At 40.6% G+C, this 18617-nt stretch overlaps 1 long non-coding RNA gene across 1 annotated transcript in view; it reads left to right on the top strand.

Annotated features, from left to right (window-relative positions):
* LOC145241535 (uncharacterized) overlaps positions 1–18132 on the top strand; it is a 127564-nt gene extending 109432 nt beyond the window's left edge. Inside the window, exon 3 of the long non-coding RNA XR_013862569.1 lies at positions 17517–18132. This is a non-coding gene — a long non-coding RNA (uncharacterized LOC145241535). The remainder of the gene's footprint in view (positions 1–17516) is intronic.
* Positions 18133–18617: the final 485 nt, after the last annotated feature.

Genomic DNA, 18617 nt, shown 5'->3' on the forward strand with positions numbered 1-18617 from the left:
AAGCAGAGATGCGTCATTGAATTCCACCATGCAGAAAATATTGAACCGACCAACATTCACCGGCGCCTGTTGAACGTTTACGAAACCGATACAGTTGAGTTCACACAGGTCATTATCAAAGAAATCGCTTTGAAACAAAGCTGTGGTATTCCATTGAGTTTGAGTGACAACAAGTCTCCCCAGATTTCTCTTTACCTCTTTCCAAAGCAATTACAAATTGATTTGCGTTATTGCAACAGCCGTTTATAATTGATTTCGCGTTGGTAACAGCCATTTATTTTCACTGGAATTTGGGTGGCAATAAACCTCCCTAAGGTCTCAGTTCTCTTCGCACTCGTCCAGTAGAGGTCTGATTAGTGCTTTCGCTCCTCGGTCTTTCAATCCTCCTTGACCCTCCTCAATTATTTGGTGTGGTATCAATTGATGCCGTACTTTTGTGAGGGGGGAGTAACTTACAATTAAACAGTTTGAGAGTTCTTGATCCCATGTAGTGTTTCTTTGTGTTTTACTTGTGCAGCAGTTTATATATGTCCGACCAGCCTGTGGCTCATGTGTCTCAGCCACATTCAGAGGGTTTTCTAACTATTTAAGCAGTTTTCAGGATTGTTATTTGTTGTATTTCCAATGTCTCCCATTTTTTTTTTTTTCAATGTTTTTCGGAATTGCTCCTTATGCTCCTACTACAGAGTGTCCCAAAAGAAGCTGATGGTTAAAAAAAAAACATAACTTTCTTAATTTTCCATATTTTTCATTTATTTTTTCAGATTATCTAGAGTAACCTTTCCAATGTCATCATGAGTCGTTACACCACCGAGGAGCAGATATTTATCGTAGAGTCGTATTTTCGGTTGAATGAGTCAATATCAGAAACTCCAAGCGAATTTCAACGAAACTTCAACACGAGAAATTCCCCTACTCCCAATGCAATAAAAGCTATGGTGGTTCGATTTCATGAGCAAGTGTCTGTATGTGACCTCCCTAAATCTGGTAGACCCCGTACGGCAAGAAGTGATGAGAATCGTCAGAGATTAGCAAAGAGTGTGGCCGAGGATCCATCCACATCAGTAAGAAGGAGATCAAGTCAAATTGGGATCTCTCGATCATCTCTTCACAGAATGCTTCATGAAGAGGGAAAATTTCCATATAAAATTCAATTGGTGCAAGAGCTTCAGCCAAACAATCCGGAAAAAGGCTGGAATACGTCATACAATTCCAAGATTTGGCCAATCGGGATCCAAACTTTCTCAAAAACCTTATTATGTCCGATGAGGTCCATTTTCATCTGAATGGGTTCATAAATAAGCAAAATTGCAGGATTTGGAGATCAGAAAATCCCCACGCAACAGCACAATGGCAATTAGACCCTCGAACATGTACAGTATGGTGGGGAGTAACGGCGGACGAAGTAATCGGAATTGGTGGACATTTGAGTAACATCATTTTTCATAACTAAAATTAGACCTTGTGAAAAACATACCCTAGATTAAGGTGTATAAATAAAATTAGAATAAGTAGATTATGATATCTGACTATATCTCAAAACCTCACAGAGAGGCCCATCTACCTACATATGAAAATTGGTGAGCATAACTTAAATATTGAGAAAGTTAATCAAATTGGAGGTCTGGTCAGCGTTCTCTCCTCGGTCTTTCCACTCTCCTTCACCCTTCGGCTATTTGATATCACACTTTGGGGCGGGGGGAATAACATTGATGGGACAATGGAAGGGGATGTGTAATGGGGATGTAGAACTTGTTGATATGCAGCTTCATTGTAACGCTTCTTCATGTTTTGCCTCTGCAGCAGTTTGTCTGGCTCACGCATCTGGTTCATGTGTATTATTCTCCGCATTCAAGGGGTTTCCTTAATATTTCAGCCGTTTTCATTATCGTTAGTCGTTGTATCTTTCCAGCCATTCCTCTGATTCCAATTTCTCCCACTCTTTTTCCAAAGTTTTTCAGAATTGTTCCTAGTACTCCTACTATTATCGGTATTATTTTGATTCTCTTCAACATCCAAATCGCTTTTAAGTCTCTGATTAGCTCTGTGTATTTGCTCCATTTTTCCTTTTCTTCCATACTCACCTTCTGGTCAGTGGGACAGCCAAATCTATGATTTGACAGGATTTTTCTTTCTTGTTAATTATTACAACATCTGGTCTTCTTGCTTGGATGGGTTTGTCCGTCTATATGTCCATGTCCCATAGGATTTTGTGGTTCTCATTTTCGAGTACTGTTGCGGGCTTATGTTTGTACCATTTGTCTGTACGCTCAAAATGCAGTTGTTTGCATAATTCCCAGTGCACTCTCCTCCCCACTTGGTCGTGTCTGTTTTTGTATTCCTTTTTGGCCAGTTTGCTGCATTCATTTACTATATGGTTTATCGTTTCGTTTCTTTGTCCACAGAGTCTGCATTTGCTGTTTTCTTGTGTTTTATAGATCTATGCTTTGATGTGGTTGGTTCTTATCGAGTTGTCTTGTGCTGCAGTTATTAGGGATTCAGTTTCTCGGTTTACATGCCGTTTTCGCATCCATGTCCAAGTGTTTTCGTTATTCTCATCTTTTGTCATTCTTATGAATCTTCCATGTAGTTGTTTCTCTTCCCCATTTTTCTTTTCTCGTTTTGTCATTTGTCTCTCTGTTTTCTGTTTTTTTTTTTTAATTTTTCCAGTGTTTCTCGCTACCATAATTATCCTTTCAGTATTTTGCATTATGTATTTTTCTAGTTCTTTTTTGTGCCATTCACACAGTCTTCTATACAGACCAGTCCCCTCCCGCCGTCTTTCCTTTTCATGCCGAGTCTATCAATATCGTCCTTTGGGCGTAGTGTATTGAGTTTCCTGGTCTTCTGATACAGCTGTCTCAGTCCTTTTGTCCACCCTATAAACGGTCCAGAGTACCTTACTAGTGATACTGCCTATGTATTTATACCTTTTATTAGGTTTCTGCTATATAATTTCATTTCCAGGAGTTTTCTTGTTCTCCTGAGGTATTCCTTTCAAATTCTCTTTTTCATTTCAGTTGCTTTGATGGTGTCCGCTGTCATTATTATTATTATTATTATTATTATTATTATTATTATTATTATTATTATTATTGTTATTATTATTTTTATTATTGTTATTATTATCATTGTTGTTGTTATTTTTAATATTATTACCGTTATTATTATTATTATTATTATTATTATTATTATTATTAACGTTATTGTTATTATTATCATTGTTATCAGTATTACTGTTAGTATTATTGTTATTATTATTGTTATTATTATAGTTATTATTATTGTTATTATTATTGTTATTATTTTTATTATTATTGTTAATTTTATTCTCATAGTTGTTGTTATTGTTAATATTTTTATCGTTGTTATTGTTATTATTATTATTGTTATTATTATTATTATTATCATTATTATTATTATTATTATTATTATTATTATTGATTTCTGATAACTCAAAAAAAAAACACGCATACGTTGACTCATATTTAGAGTAGATGATATCTTTCTGAATTGATTCGTGTTGCTATTTACTTTCCTATGTATTTCTAATGCATTTCTTCTTATTTTAGATTATTTAGCGACTGTATTATAGCGAGCTGAGAAAAAAAGCAAATGAAAAAAGAAATAAACTTATCGCTGACTTTTCCTTTTTCTTTTTTTTTTTTTTTTTTTTTTAATTTTCTTTCTTTGATTATTCGGGAGTACGTAGGTTTTCTGTATAGTTAAACAAGTGAAGCCGAACGTTTTAACACCAAAGACGTTAAGAGAAATGAAACGAATGAAACCTAAATTGAAAGAGAACACTCGTCGTTCACATCGAAAATTGAATCTTATTTGTAAATAATAAAAAAAACAAAACGTCGCAATATGAAAAAATAAAAATAAAACACGTCTCAATAGAGGGGGAAAAAAAAGGAAAAATAAATCGTAAATTCGCTATGGAAATTAGAAAAGCAAAAAAAGGAAAACAAATGTCTCATTGTAAAAAAAAAAAAAAAAAAGGCATACTCATTTCCCTTATTTGCCGAGCAGATTTTTGTGCAGCTGGAATATTTACAACATATACACATTGCTTTCCAATGCGCTGTGGAGAATTTTTATTCTGCGATCTAGATACAAAAATAATACGGTAAAAAGAAAAAACACTTGGCTAGCTACAACCACTATCAACAATTCCCCCACTCTCTATCTAAGCCTAACTCTAAACGCAGATTCCATAAACGAAGCTTCTTTCCTAGAGCTACCCGCCTGTGGAACACTGTTCCGCTGGCCTGCTTCCCGGCTGACTGCAATATCGTAGCCTTCAAATCCAATGTAAACAAGTTCTTGTATAACCGTCCCCTTAAATAATCAAATTCTACTCAACCTACACCATTAACGATTAGTACACTCTCATCTTACATTCATTAGCATTTATCCTCGAGTGGTCTTCGGACATTGATAAGTGATAATTCTCTTGTAAAAAAAAAGGGCGAAATAATCTTCGAACCTCGCACGTGTATAAGCGGGATCAGTCTGCGTCGGGTTTTGTGGTTTTAAACAAATTGCTAAACAAAATGTACGGTTTTCAAAACTGAAAACTTCACTATAGTTCTGGATGCTTATTAAAAAAAATAAGCCACACGCATAAATTACAGCATCACGCCGTCATTAGTTAAGCGAGCCTCAATGCTGCAAATGGGCAAGCACGCGCGCTCGTTTTGGTGAACACGTGCGTGTTCCGAATAAATAAAAAGTTTTCAATTGTGAACAGTAAAGAATTCGTTGGAAAAATTAATTTTGAACACATTTTCTCGCGGTTTCATACCTTTTTCTCTTTTGTTCGTTAAAAAAAAAAAGTACTTCTCGGTTTAAAAGCACAAATATTTATCTATAAATAAGTTACAGGTATCATTTCTAATGCAGAGATGCATCCGATAGAAGCGGATTGAAAGCAAAATATAATGAATATAAAACTTAAATACATTTTTCGGTTTTATCTATATATTAATACGCTCGTCCGACGTCCTGTGTCAAAAAATCAGCATCTCAATTATAAAAAAAACTCCCGCATCCACACATGATTTGGCGATTATTTTACTAAGAATATCATTCCAGTCTTCATACGTTCCTTTTCATTAGAATGGATGAAGGATAGCAAATAATAGAGGGGGGGGGGTAATTACCGGTGGTGACGTCATTCCTCTTCAATTTATCGTGGTGTGTTACGAATTGAGAATATTCTCACATGGATTGACGATTATTTTAATGAGAATATTCTCCCAGGCTTTATACCTTCCTTTTTATTAGAGTAGATGGGGGATGGGTGAGTGAAGGGGGTCGGGTCAACTTCCGGTGATGACGTCATGCCTCTTCAAATTATGGTGGCAAGTGTGTTACGACTTGAGATTAATATAACAATAAGGAATTTCTTACTGATGTGTTTTCAAAGCTTTTAACTACCGTGGAATTCCCACGAGTCCCTCTAGTATAAATTATTAGTAGTAGTAGCATTAGTAGTAGTAGTAGTAGTAGTAGTAGTAGTAGTAGTAGTAGTAGTAGTTACTCACTAGAAATAGTCACACAGACCATCATCAAATATTTCTCTTTGAGAACAACTTATGATGTTCTCTGCAGTCTGAGTGAGTGACAACTAGTCTTCCCCAGACTTCCAGTATTCTCCACATCTTTCGATAACTTTTGCAAAAGAATTTGAGTTATTGCAACAACCACTTACCATTGATTTCTCGTTGGCAGCAACCACTTGTCTTCACGTGAATTTGGGTGCCAATAAGCCTCTCCAAGATCCCAGTTCTCTTTGCATTCATCCAGCGATGGTCTGGCTAGTGCTTTCTCTCTTCGATCTTTCCATCTTCCTTGACCCACATCACTTATTTGGTGTGGTGCCAGTTTATTGTGACACCTATCCGCACACGCACACAAAAAACAGGGAACAGGTTCCCGCATATTTATATTTCTATTTATTTTTCTATGTGTAGTAGTCGTTTTTGTAGGTCCAGTTTGTGTCTGTAGTTGATGTGTGTAAGTTTCCGCATTCAAGGGTTTTGTTTGATATTTCAGCCATTTTCATTAGTGTTATCCGTTGTATCCTCTCAACCATCCCTCTGATTCCAATCTCTCCCATTCTTTTTTCAAAGTTTTTTCTGTATTGTTCCAAGCACTTCTATTATTAATGGTATTTTCTTGACTTTCTTCATTTCCTAGATCCCTTTTGAGCTCTCTGGCCAGTTCCTTATATTTACTCCGCTTCTCCTTGATCTTCACTCTGTGGTCTGCCGGAACAGCAAAATCTATAATCTGGCAGGACTTTTCCTTCTTATAACTAGTATGATGTCCGGTCTTCTTGCTTGGATGGGTTTATCCGTTTGTATAATCATGTCCGAATAGGATCTTGAGACTATTATTATTATTATTATTATTATTATTATTATTGGCTCACAAGGAGCTTTCACACAGGTTATCAAAGATCTGTCATTGAAAACAGCCCGTTGTGATCCCTGGAAGCTGAGTGACAACAAGTCCCCCATAGATTTCCAGTACTCTCCACCTCTTTCGATACTAATTGAAAATAAGTTTGCATTATCGTAACAGCTGCTTGCCATTGATTTCATGTTGGAAGCGGCTATTGATCTTCACTGGAATTTGAGCGGCAATAAGCCTCCCCAAGGTCCCAGTTCTCTTCGCACTTATCCAACGGAGATCTGGTCAGTCTTTCTCCTCGGTCTTTCTTTTCACCCTGACTCGACTTTGCTGTTTGTTCTCACTTTTTGGGGGAGGAGGGTCAGTTATGTGGTAATGGGGTTATTATTATTATTATTATTATTATTATTATTATTATTATTATTATTATTATTATTATTATTATTATTGGTTCACGTGGAGCTTTCACACAAGTCAACAAACGATCTGATTGGAGACCTGTGGTATTCTCTGGAAGCTGAGTGACAACAAGTCTATCCAGACGTCCAGACCTCTACACCTCCTTCGATAGCATTTGCAAATGAATTTGCATCATCGCAACAGCCGCTTACCATTGATTTTTCGCTGGTAGTGGCCATTGGTTTTTGCTGGAATTTGAGTGGCACTCAGCCTCCCCAAGGTCCCAGTTCTCTTTGCGCTTGTCCAGCTGAGGTCTGGTTGACGCTCGCTCCTCGGTCTTTCAGTCCTTATTGACCCTTCTCGGCCCTTTGGTATCATTTTTTTTGGAGGGGGGGATCGGTGATTATTATTATTATTATTATTTCATACTAGCGGGAGGGCTAAAAAAAACGCTTAAATATGATACTTTACTTGGTTCAGATTTCGTATATATTATTGTAGTCGTGATTTCAAAAGTAAAAAAAAAAATGTATTTGGGTGCCATAAGCTAGAATCGAAACCGAAACTTTGTCATTTGAAACTAGTGACGTTATCACTTTACCAACGCGATTAAAAATTAAAAATTAAAAACAAACTAAAGATGAACGTACAAAATGTATAACGATTTTTTTCAATTTTGACCCATTTTTTAAAACAGTTTTTAAAACAGTTTTAACCGCTTAAAACTCCATAAAAAAGCGGCCCGTAAAGAATCTAATCATTTGAGACCCCTAGTGCCACTCTGCGACTTTTAGTTTCGGAGGAGATAGTGTTTGAAAATATGAAGAAAGACAGATATATAGTTTTTATATATTAGACTAGATGTTTAGACTTGGATGTTTTTAGTTGGATTTTTTTTAACATCAAATCAATCCCTTTGACTTTAGAAAATGAAGGTGTACCTTAACATTTTTGACGTTCCTAAAATGTGAACCTTTTGCAAAATTGGAAAAAAAAACTGTCTTGTCAATCTGATTAAACCATTTATGGTAGCTTTTCGTTATGGTTGCAAGTATTATAATTACAATGGGAATCACATTGCTTGCTTTACATTTCGTTAATCTAACTAATTCCCACTTCAGATCTTGATATTTATTTTATTTTTTTTTTATTACATTTTCACCCCAAAACAAGGCACATTGCCACTTTGATGTAGGGGGCTACTATCAGGGGTCTAAGTTGCCGGAGTACTGTGTAGGGAGTTTAGCAGCAAGATGTCTGTTCAGATTACACTTGAACTTCTGCATGTCAGTACATGTGGGGAAGAAGTTAACCGAAAGAGAATTCCAAAGTCTAGCAGTTCTGGGGAAGAAGCTATTAGGGAAGAAGGCCTTCTTACATCTAGGGATCTCTACTGCGTAAGGGTGGGACTTCGCTGCTTGTCGGGTTTGTCGGGGGTATTTTCGTTGAGGGGGTACAAGGACTTGCAGTTCGTCAGAGCATCCACCATTAAAATACTTGTAAAACAGGCAGAGGGATGCAACATTTCGTCGATAGGACAGGGGCTGAAGCTTAGATGACGGTCTGGGAGCTATCAGGTTGGTGACTCTCTTCTGGACCCTGTCCAGGAGCGAGAGACTAGTAGCAGATGCACCAGCCCAAATGTGACAGCAGTACTCCATACATTGGCGAATGGTGGCTTTGTAGAGGTACAGGATACTTTCAGGCGTGAGTAACTTTCTAGCACGGTAGAGAGAGTCCACCTTCTTCGCAGCAGCCTTGGCAATGAGCTCGATGTATCTCTTCCAACTCATGTTTCTTGTGAACTTTATTTTATTTATTTATTTATTTTGTTTTTTGCTTGTTCTTTTGCTTGTACTATGGTATTGAAAGGCCAGACTTTGTTAATGATTGAACAAATCTTCTTGCTTTTGTTTAAAAAAATTGTCAGGTTTTGATTGTTCCATGACCTTATCAGTTTGTATGTGCATGTCCCAAAGAAGTTTGACATTGCTGTTTTCCTGTACTAATTCTAGTTTATACGCATAACATTTCTCATTGTAGTCTAATTCATAGCGTTTGCTTATTATTCCAGTGTAGGACTTAGGTTGTTGTAATATCTCCATTTTTATGTTGATTTTGAGCTAAAATAGAGCATTCTGATATAATATGCGCTAATGTTTCTTCCCTTCCATTACGCAATCTGCACATCGACGATTCTACAGTTTTATCAATGTAATGTTTGATGGACTCAGTGCGAGTAGCTTGTTCCTGGCTTGCCATTAAAGTACTTTCAGTAGATCTTTTAAGAACATCCTTGGCCAATTAATTTCAGCTTTCATTATCTCTAAATTTAGTTTCTTAAATAATACACTGGTTACGTTTATCGTTCTCTCTTCAACCTCTCTCTCTCTCTCTCTCTCTCTCTCTCTCTCTCTTTCATTCCACATCTTAGTATCTTTTCCGTTTTCACTTCATGAAGAAGTGTTTTCTTACTTTCAATAAATATATTTATTTAGACTTCTTTCTCCTATATTTACCACATCTTCAACACTAAGTAATTTCCGACCACCTTCTTTTCAATGAATATAACCCATCCGTTGATTGTCGCTGGGACGTTTCTAGCTCCACCGGTGTAAACAAACAATCGTTTCTTGGGGAGTGTTATTAGGTTGGTGCAAAAATAATGTCGGTTTTTGACGTTCAACTCTCTCTCTCTCTCTCTCTCTCTCTCTCTCTCTCTCTCTCTCTCTCTATATATATATATATATATATATATATATATATAAACGACATTATTTTTGCACCAAAGTAATACTTCACTCGTTATACTAAGGACATCAGACCCACTGGTGTGATCAAACGGTATTCAAAAGCCATATAACATACCTCAATGGTGTGGACCGTTTCTGTTTAGCCGCTGTCCAACCCAGGCCATTGCCTTCTGAGGTCACCCTGGCTGTGATGTCTGCTTGAGTGGTGACAAAAAAGCACAACATAGATTTGTAGAAAATTTTTTTAACTTCTTTATTTTACAATATTATACATTAATAAAAAAAAATTATTAAATGACAAATGATTTCTTTTATCAAAGCTAGGCTACCTTGGCTAATTCTTTGCGCTGAAGGAAGGGGGGTGTGCCCCCCCTTCGTCCCACAACAAAGACACCAAAATATGTGTTCACTGCACGCTGGTCAGTCGGAAATAAGAGAGAGAGAGAGAGAGAGAGAGAGAGAGAGAGAGAGAGAGTTATGTAAGAATGGGATTATGGGAAATCTATTGCCTAACTCTTACAGGACAGACCCATCACTAAGCAAAAATATCTCTGTTACTACGCTGAGAGTAACATCTAACAAATAGAGCCACATGCAGATACAATCGATACCAATTTACCTATAATTTTTAGTCGCGTGCAAGCGATTCTATAAGTCACTCCGTAGGTCCGTTAATCTGTCGGTCGGTCAGTCTGTCGGTCTGTCCGTAACTCTTTTGTGCTTGGCCTTTTTGGTTAAGACCAAAGGTTTGTTGTTAATAGATGCTGTTCTTAGCTTTTTAAGCTTTTCTTGGCCTTGTGCCTAATTTGCTCGGTGGGGGAAGCAAATAAATACAGCTTTTCTTGGCCTTTTGGCCAAGATCAAAGTGTAGTACCTTTTCCGGCAGATACTGCAAGCAAAGACCATATGTGGGTGCAATCCCACATATAGGACCTTGGTCAATGTAGGGGAATCCCTTCATACCAATTGTCACTATCCAGCTCCCCTACTCCCCGGGGAGTTTGTCCCATTTCCCCTTCACTCCTCACATTAAAAATCGGCATTGTGCCTAATTTGCTCGGCGGGGGAGCAAATAAATACAGCTTTTCCTGGCCTTTTGGCTAAGATGAAAGTGTAGTATCTGTTCCGGCAGATACTGCAAGCAAAGACCAGATGTGGGGGCAACCCCACATGCCTGACCTTTAACCAGCTCCCATTTCCCACCTCTCGGGAGCTGGTCCCCTTTTTCCCTTCCCCCTCCCTTCACTCCTCACATTAAAAATCGGCCTTGTGCCTAATTTGCTCGGTGGGGGAGCAAATAAATACCATCTGTTCTCCCAGCTACCTCATCTTTGATTTTTTTTCAAGAGGTCCGCCACTTGACCATACCAGTCAAGTTTAAGGCTTTCACATTGGTCACTTTTGTGATTCTACTAACCTTTGTTAGTGGGACCAACCCCCTCTTTGGGGAGTCTGGACCCTTCTCGCTCCCCCAGGACCGATCCCATTGTGTGATAGTCTGGACCCGAAAACCGATCCCTTCTTTGGGAGTTTGCTGTTTTCGGGACCGACAACACTTTCTTTGGTAGACGCGACCTGGTCAGGTTAGCTTTAGTTTGTTGGGTACTTTGTTTCCTCCTCTCCTCTGAGGAAATGGTCTATTCTCTCCTCTCTTAATTGCCTGAGCAGCACTCTGACCTGCCAAACCCATTCTTTGTCTTCCTTCGCTGCTCTCCCTGGGGTTATTAGTGAGTAGGGTGACGTGGGTAGGGTGTTTTGTTTCTGCTCCTCTCTCTGGGCAGAGATGTCTATCCCCTCTCTCTCTTAATTGCGACGCGGCACTATGACCCGCTTGCACCCACTGCGTCTTTCTTTGCTGCTCTCCCCCCTTGCGGGGGATCTGAGCTGACTAATCCGACATCCCCGTGAGAAGAGGTCAATCCACTTTCTCTCTTCTGACCTCACCCACTTCCCCCCATTTCCCTGTTTTTTCTTTTCTCCCCTGCTACACTTTGGTCCGCATCAACATCAACGGCCGGTGCAGTTTTTTCCACACGATACCAGAGAAAAGGCATATACCACCTCAGATGCGCTACATCGCCCCACTTGAGTACTCCCTATCGGAGGGAGTACCTCCCATAAGGGATGAAGAGAAGTAGAAGGCCAGAGTAGGGCCGCAGCCTGCGGCGACCCAGGCAGCGCCAACACCAGGAGAGCAATCAACCCAGCCCCCTGCTCCCCACGAGGGCCACTCCCCAGACCGGGGAGTCAAAGAAGCAGCTGACGAGGGAACGGGGGTCAAACTCGGTGGTACACACAGCCACACCAGTTCCACCCCAATCCTCGTCGGTTGAAGCAAACACTCCCGCTCAGGCTCCCCAAGAGGACCAAGACGAAATGGAGGACACCAGAAAAATGGCTGACGAGGGAACGATGCACCCAGTAGGTGGTACACCCTCATCCTCGTCGGCCGGCGAAGACCTCACCACTCCTGCTTCCCAAGAGGACAACCTTCCGGCAGAAGAGCAAAGAGAAGCTGGAGATGAGGAGACCAAAGACGACACTGATGGACCACAGTCTGTTGCACCACTGGTCTCCCAATCCCTTTTCGGTCACCCAACACCAGCTCCCCAAGAGGACGACTCTCCGACACCAGAAATGGAGGAAGATGAGGATGGTGTTGCCTGTAGAACCAGAGCTCTGTTAAGAGACACCCTAGCATCGCTCAAGATTCTCGGGGGGGGGGAATACAAGGCACCTTCACCGAGCGAAGCCTCCCTAAACACGCGGAGAAGAAGCCCACTACACAATCTCCAGGCAAAACCAAGGCAGGGGGCCAGACGACACCTCAGGAGGACTACCCAAACCTAACTCCCAACAAGGCAACTATACAGCAGCAGCAGCAGCCGCAACAGCAGAAAAAGAAAGAAACAGCAGCCACCCATCGTCCTGGTCCGTCCAATACCAAACAGGATAGAACAGCAGCATGGGGCCCACAGAACCAGGAGCAGATGGCACCAGAAGAGTACAGAGAGCTCTTCAACTCAACCTACAAGGCCGTCACAGATGGAATAAACATCCAACCCCTTCCAGGACAAATCGAAGAGCTGGAGAAGAGAGTTCTCTTCCTGATTACCTCTGACCTTAAGACCAGGAGCTTAACAGGTGTCGACAAAGACACCATGGTGGAACTCCTCATCGGGCTGAATATACCGGTCAGCTACATATGCAGGAGAAGAGGCAAAAGACTGACTAGGACTGACTTCAGAACCAGAAATATTCGGCTCCAGCCGGTATATTTTAACAAAAGAATCGCCTCGGTCTCAATCTTTAATGTCCCATGCTACATGACTGGAAGGGAGCTCGGTGCCATAATGAGCCAGTACAGCGACATGGAAGCTGTCATCCCATCCTGCGGTCAACACAACATGATGACCGGGGATTACAAAGTCCGAATAGTCCTAGACAATTTGATAACTTGATGCTCAAGTTTGGGGACTGGACCATGATACTGATCGTGCAGGGGAGAAGGCCACACTGCTGCCACTGTCAGCACATGGGACACATGGCAAAGGACTGTCCCGAAAAATAACCAGCCAGAGCCCCCGGAAAATCCCCCAACAAAGCACCGGCCAAAACTCTAGTAGAAGCCAAGCTCCAACACAAATCACAGCCGCAGCCACAGCAAACGCCGGTCCAGTAGCAGAAGCAGGTTGGGTGACTGTCACTATGAAAGGAAGAGCCAACAAAAACCTGCCCAAGTCAATAGTGACCAAAACCCAACCCGACATCACACCAATGGACACGCAGGCATCCTCTCCCTCAAACAAAAGGAAGCAACAAGAATCCGAAGAAGAGATCTGCAACCAATATCTGACCTCAAGGGCCAGCAGAAGGTCCGGTACAACAAATTGAGGAACTTTGTATATGTCGGGGGCGACAATGTCGCCAACCCAACCACTTTCATTAGGGTCAACAAGGATGCTAGGACTGAAGCCCTCTGGGCTATGATAGATGCACCAAAGGATGCTATCCCAGGCCAGCAGCTGGTGGATAGTGAGCATCCCTCACTGAACAATATCATTTACAAAGTCGAAGGAAGAATCCCTGTTTACGCTCACCCCTCCTTTTACAAGGCACTCAAACTCAATTTCCCCCTGGATGTGGGAGGTGTAGCCAAGGATGGATTACCCTCGCCGGACTTGCCTGCCACATCCTCACCCCCGAGGATTTCAGGCCCATGTGTGACACTGAATAAGGTAGGTGACCATGGCTTTAAAATTAGCTACTTATAATGTGAGGGGCCTCAGATGTCGAAGAAAGGCCGCGCGTGTGCTGAGAGATCTGGTGTCCCTTGAGGTAGATATTGCCGCTATACAGGAGACCCACTTTATTTGTGACGTGGAATCTCCTTGCTAGTAAATCGCACCCTTTCAGCATCGGTAAATGTTGTACACGCAGACGAGGACGGGCGGGCGATTGTCGTCGATGTTGCCATTAATAGCAGTGTGTTTCGGATAGTCGCAGTTTATGCATCTAATTCTGCTGTGGAGAGGGCTTTTTTCTTTTGGTGGGTGGAGGGCTTTATAGGTGATCCGGAGAGGGTAGTCTTAATGTGTGATTGGAATGCCATCCTTAATCCCAAGATAAGGTCGGGGGGATTAGCGGTTCGGTGTGGTGTGACAGCAGTCTGTCTGACCTGATGGCCTCGTGCGACCTGGATGACAGATTTCGCCTGGATCACCCAGGGCGGGAGATGTGGGCGTGGCATCTTAATGCGCCTTCCCATCCAAGTACTTACTTGGATCAGATGTTAGTTAGAAGAGACGATGTAGATTTCCTATCTTGCCCCACATTCCACTTTTTAGGACACTCGGACCATAAACTAGTTATGGCTCGTCTGAACTTGAGCTCTAGGCCTAAACTGGCCGGATACTGGAAGTTCAACAGCACCTTGTTGGAGCTGGAGGACTACCGGTTGAAGGTTACAGAGATAATCCAACGGGCATTAGTGGGGGCGGTTATCGGGAGTAAATAGTGGGTTAGTCTCAAGGTTAAGATTAGACGCTTTTCAGTCCAGTACAGCCAATGCCTCGTGCTAGATAAGGCTAAGGCCAAGAAGTGTATAGAGAATAGGCTGACCCGGGCGGTGGAGGAGGGACCCCCTAGAGATAGCACTAGCTAAACAAAACTTCAACTGCTTGGCTATCGAGCGGTTCGAGGTCCAAATAGTTAGGGCTAGGCTAATGAAAGTTGAACGAGGCTGTTAATGTAGATGCTGTTGAGCATAAGGCTGCTCTAAGGCACGGCTCTGACGGGTACATTCGAAAAGTAAACGACCTGGAAGGGCACGCCCCCATATCGACGCTTTGCGAGGGGTTTCGAAAGCATCTATCGGAGCGCTTCACCCAACTACCCAGACTCAGGGTCGAAGAGTTTGGCAGCTATTTGGCTGACTCGCCCTGCCTCATGGCGGCTCGAGCGGCTAGCTGTGATGGTCTTGTCGCGGAACATGAGATCATTACTGCGTTGAAGCTGGTCGGCTGCAACAAGTCCACGGGGCTTGATGGTCTACCCTACGAATTCTACTTGAGGCTGTCGCCCATGTTGGTCCCTATTCTGAAGGATATGTTCAACCATTTGTTTGTTCAGGGCTCCATCCCTGGGCAGGTGACCAACGGAGTGATCACATTTCTGAGGAAAGGTCAACGGCATGGTGGGGATGAAGATTTAGACAATTTCAGGCCGTTGACTCTACTAAACACAGAGTTAAAGATTTTGGCCAAGGTTCTTGCAAATCGGTTGCAGGTTGTCATCATTGATTTGATTGAACCAGTCCAGAGCTATGCTGTGAAGGGGAGATCGATTCAGGACAATCTTCATCTGATACACACGATCATAGAAGGGACAGAAGACGACGCCGAGGCCGCGCTGATCAGTTTGGATCAGTCCAAGGCTTTCGATACGGTGGATCATTGGTTCCTGAGATCTGTGCTGGAGGCCGTCGGATATGATCCAGACTTCCGCAAGTGGATCTCTGTATTGTATGACAGGCCAACGGTAGCAGTGCAAATCAACGGTAAGCTGTCAGAGTCTTTTGCCGTCTCCCGCTCGGTGTGACAGGGTTGTCCGCTGTCACCTCTCTTGTACGTCCTGGCGTTGGAAGCCCTCTTTCGCAAGTTGAGGAACGAGGCGACTACACAAATCCTGCATGGGATAGCTCACCCTGGAGGCACACGAGCCAGGGTTTCTGTGTTCGTCGATGACGTCACCATATTCGAAACTGAGATCGAAACTAAAACCTAAAGCCCATGAGTCAATTACAATAACCATTATGCCAGCTTGACACGTTTTATTAAAGTGTTTTCCAACCAATTTATACTGAACAAAAAAGATCTGAAATGTGAACCATTCAGGCATACGCATCCTGAAACAAACAATTAACAATTCGATGGCCCCTTACGTACCAATATTTCAATTTTGACCCTTTAGCAGCCCTTTTTACCCGGATGAAAACGGGTAAAAAGTTTCCATGTGTCTGAATATCCTATATACCAAATTCCAAGTCCATAGATAAAAAAATTCGTTGATTATTTAGGTTGAGAATTATCCTCATACACACACATTCTCACTTTTATAGACATATAGATGGATAATATTCACTAAAGATGCATCATATCTTTAACATTTATTTCAACATTTCAGATAAATAAAAACAAAAACAACAGACAAACAGTACTGAATCGGATACTCATAAACGGGACCACGTGATGGTTGCTAAACGTAACGAGAGAGATGTCATGGAATCGACAAGAATCGAACTCGGTATGCCGAGTCTGCAGTCGACTTAACGACCTCTGCATCTCGCGCGCCGAGGTCTAATTGAACCTTTTAAAATGTTAAACAGCTATGATAACTATGGGGATTCACTTATTTATTATTTTAATATTTCAAATAGGATCGAGAATTAGTGGGGGTCCCGTATATATTTATTAGGGATGGGGGTCTGCCTAGTCTCTGGAACCGGCATTCTTCCCCACCCCTCCCTCTTTTACCGGTTCTTTCTGGGGTTTTCCTAATGCGGAAGCGCGTGCGAGCGCGCACACACACACACCTCATCATCCCTGCTGCGTCACGAGAAAACGTTACTGCTTTATATTCGATGCATTTGCTGGAAGATAATGTACGGTAAATCACCTCTGTTAAGCTTTGCACCCTCTCTCTCTCTCTCTCTCTCTCTCTCTCTCTCTCTCTCTCTCTCTCTCTCTCTCTTCCTCTCTTTGCAAGCGGCGTACATACCGCTCACGTGAAATCGAACTGCTTATTTATTCGGGACACGCGCGCATGCGCCAACACGGGCATGCGCACTAGCATAAACCGCAGGACGCACGCATGCACACACGCACCACTAATGGTGGCTCGTGACTTACCAAAATTAGAGTTGGTGGGGGGGGGGCTCGACGGAATAAAAAGAATGAAATTACAGATAATATTATACTGTATTACTTTTTTTTTTATTGTTTTGCAATCTGTTCAAGACTAATGCGATGTTTTTTTATAAATAATTTTCCGCATAATTATTTTTTCATAATTACATTAAGTTACAATATTTTGATATATTTCGATCTGTTATGAAGTAAGTAACGATAATATATATATATATATATATATATATATATATATATATATATATATATATATATATATATATATATATATATATATCGTTATTTAATATAATATATATATATATATATATATATACCGTTACTTAATATAATTACGTTACTTATATATATATATATATATATATATATGTGTGTGTGTGTGTGTGTGTGTGTGTGTGTGTGTGTGTGTGTGTGTGTGTGTGTGTGTATACAAGGTACGTAATGTATTTGAGGAGAGTTATATTTTTGTAATTTAAATTGAAAATATGCTAATTAATGATTCTTTTGCTTTCAGAAGATCCCATGGCAAGCACTACTATAAATAATGAAATGAAAAATGTCTACAAAAGCGAAACACTGCAATTCAGAAATTGTCAGATTTCTAAAATGGGCCAGTGATGGTTTTTGGTGTTGTTAGCAGAGAAGTGTACATCATGGCTCCCTATTTTTTCTACCACAGAGTAAATGCAGATTGGATGGCAGAGAATTTTCATGATCAACGTGACAAGTTATGCCTTCCTAACTTACCAGACCTTAATCTTTTGGGTTATTACGTGTGGGGTGTTGTTGAAAAGGAAGTTTATAAGCATCATCATAACACCATTGACGGAGGCAATAGCACGAGCAATGGAGGACATCAATAAAGACCACTTGATCAAAGCTTCTAGTCGCTTTCGAATTCGAATTGAGTCGGTGATAGAAGCCAAAGGAGAATATATACAGAACAAAACGTAGATTAATGTCATATTTATTTGTTTTGTTAATAAGGAAATTGTAAATTTTAACGATTTAACAGTTCCATTTTCTGTTTTATCCAAAAGCGTTTAAGGTGCACGCTATATATCTATCTATATATATATAAATGTAATTCTTGGTTCGTTATAAGCGAATAAAACCATATTTCTACGTTACCAATTTATTTGAAATTTTCAGACAACCCATCTTTAGAGTCGAGGGATGTTTTTATGTTATTAAAATAAATTTACCTCGCGAATTATTAAAATATTAAATAAAATAAATATATTTTCGTAACCGTTAGCGCGAACCTGTTTTGCTGATAAAACTGAACTTCCGGTTCGATTCATTTTACAGCCACGAATTGACGAAACGAAGTAGATTTCATTTTCTGTTTACTCGATAAGTAAAAAAAAACAAAAAAAAAACATAATTCATTTGTTTATCTTCCAAATTTTTTAATTTAAACATTTTTTCTTTATTATATAAGGCAAAAAAAAAAAGTTTGTCGCTTGCTTTTTGAGTTTTTTTTTTTTTTTCGATATAAGATTGGTTGGTAAAAGTACGGTTTTTTTACGGATTGGTAACTTGCTTAAATAATATTTGGTGCTAATGCAAAGAGTGGTCCGCGCTATTTTTTAAATCGTATTTCCAGGTTTAA

This window comes from Euprymna scolopes, chromosome 2 (assembly GCF_053919585.1).
Source record: "Euprymna scolopes isolate OS-2025 chromosome 2, ASM5391958v1, whole genome shotgun sequence".
NCBI classification, from domain to species: domain Eukaryota; kingdom Metazoa; phylum Mollusca; class Cephalopoda; order Sepiida; family Sepiolidae; genus Euprymna; species Euprymna scolopes.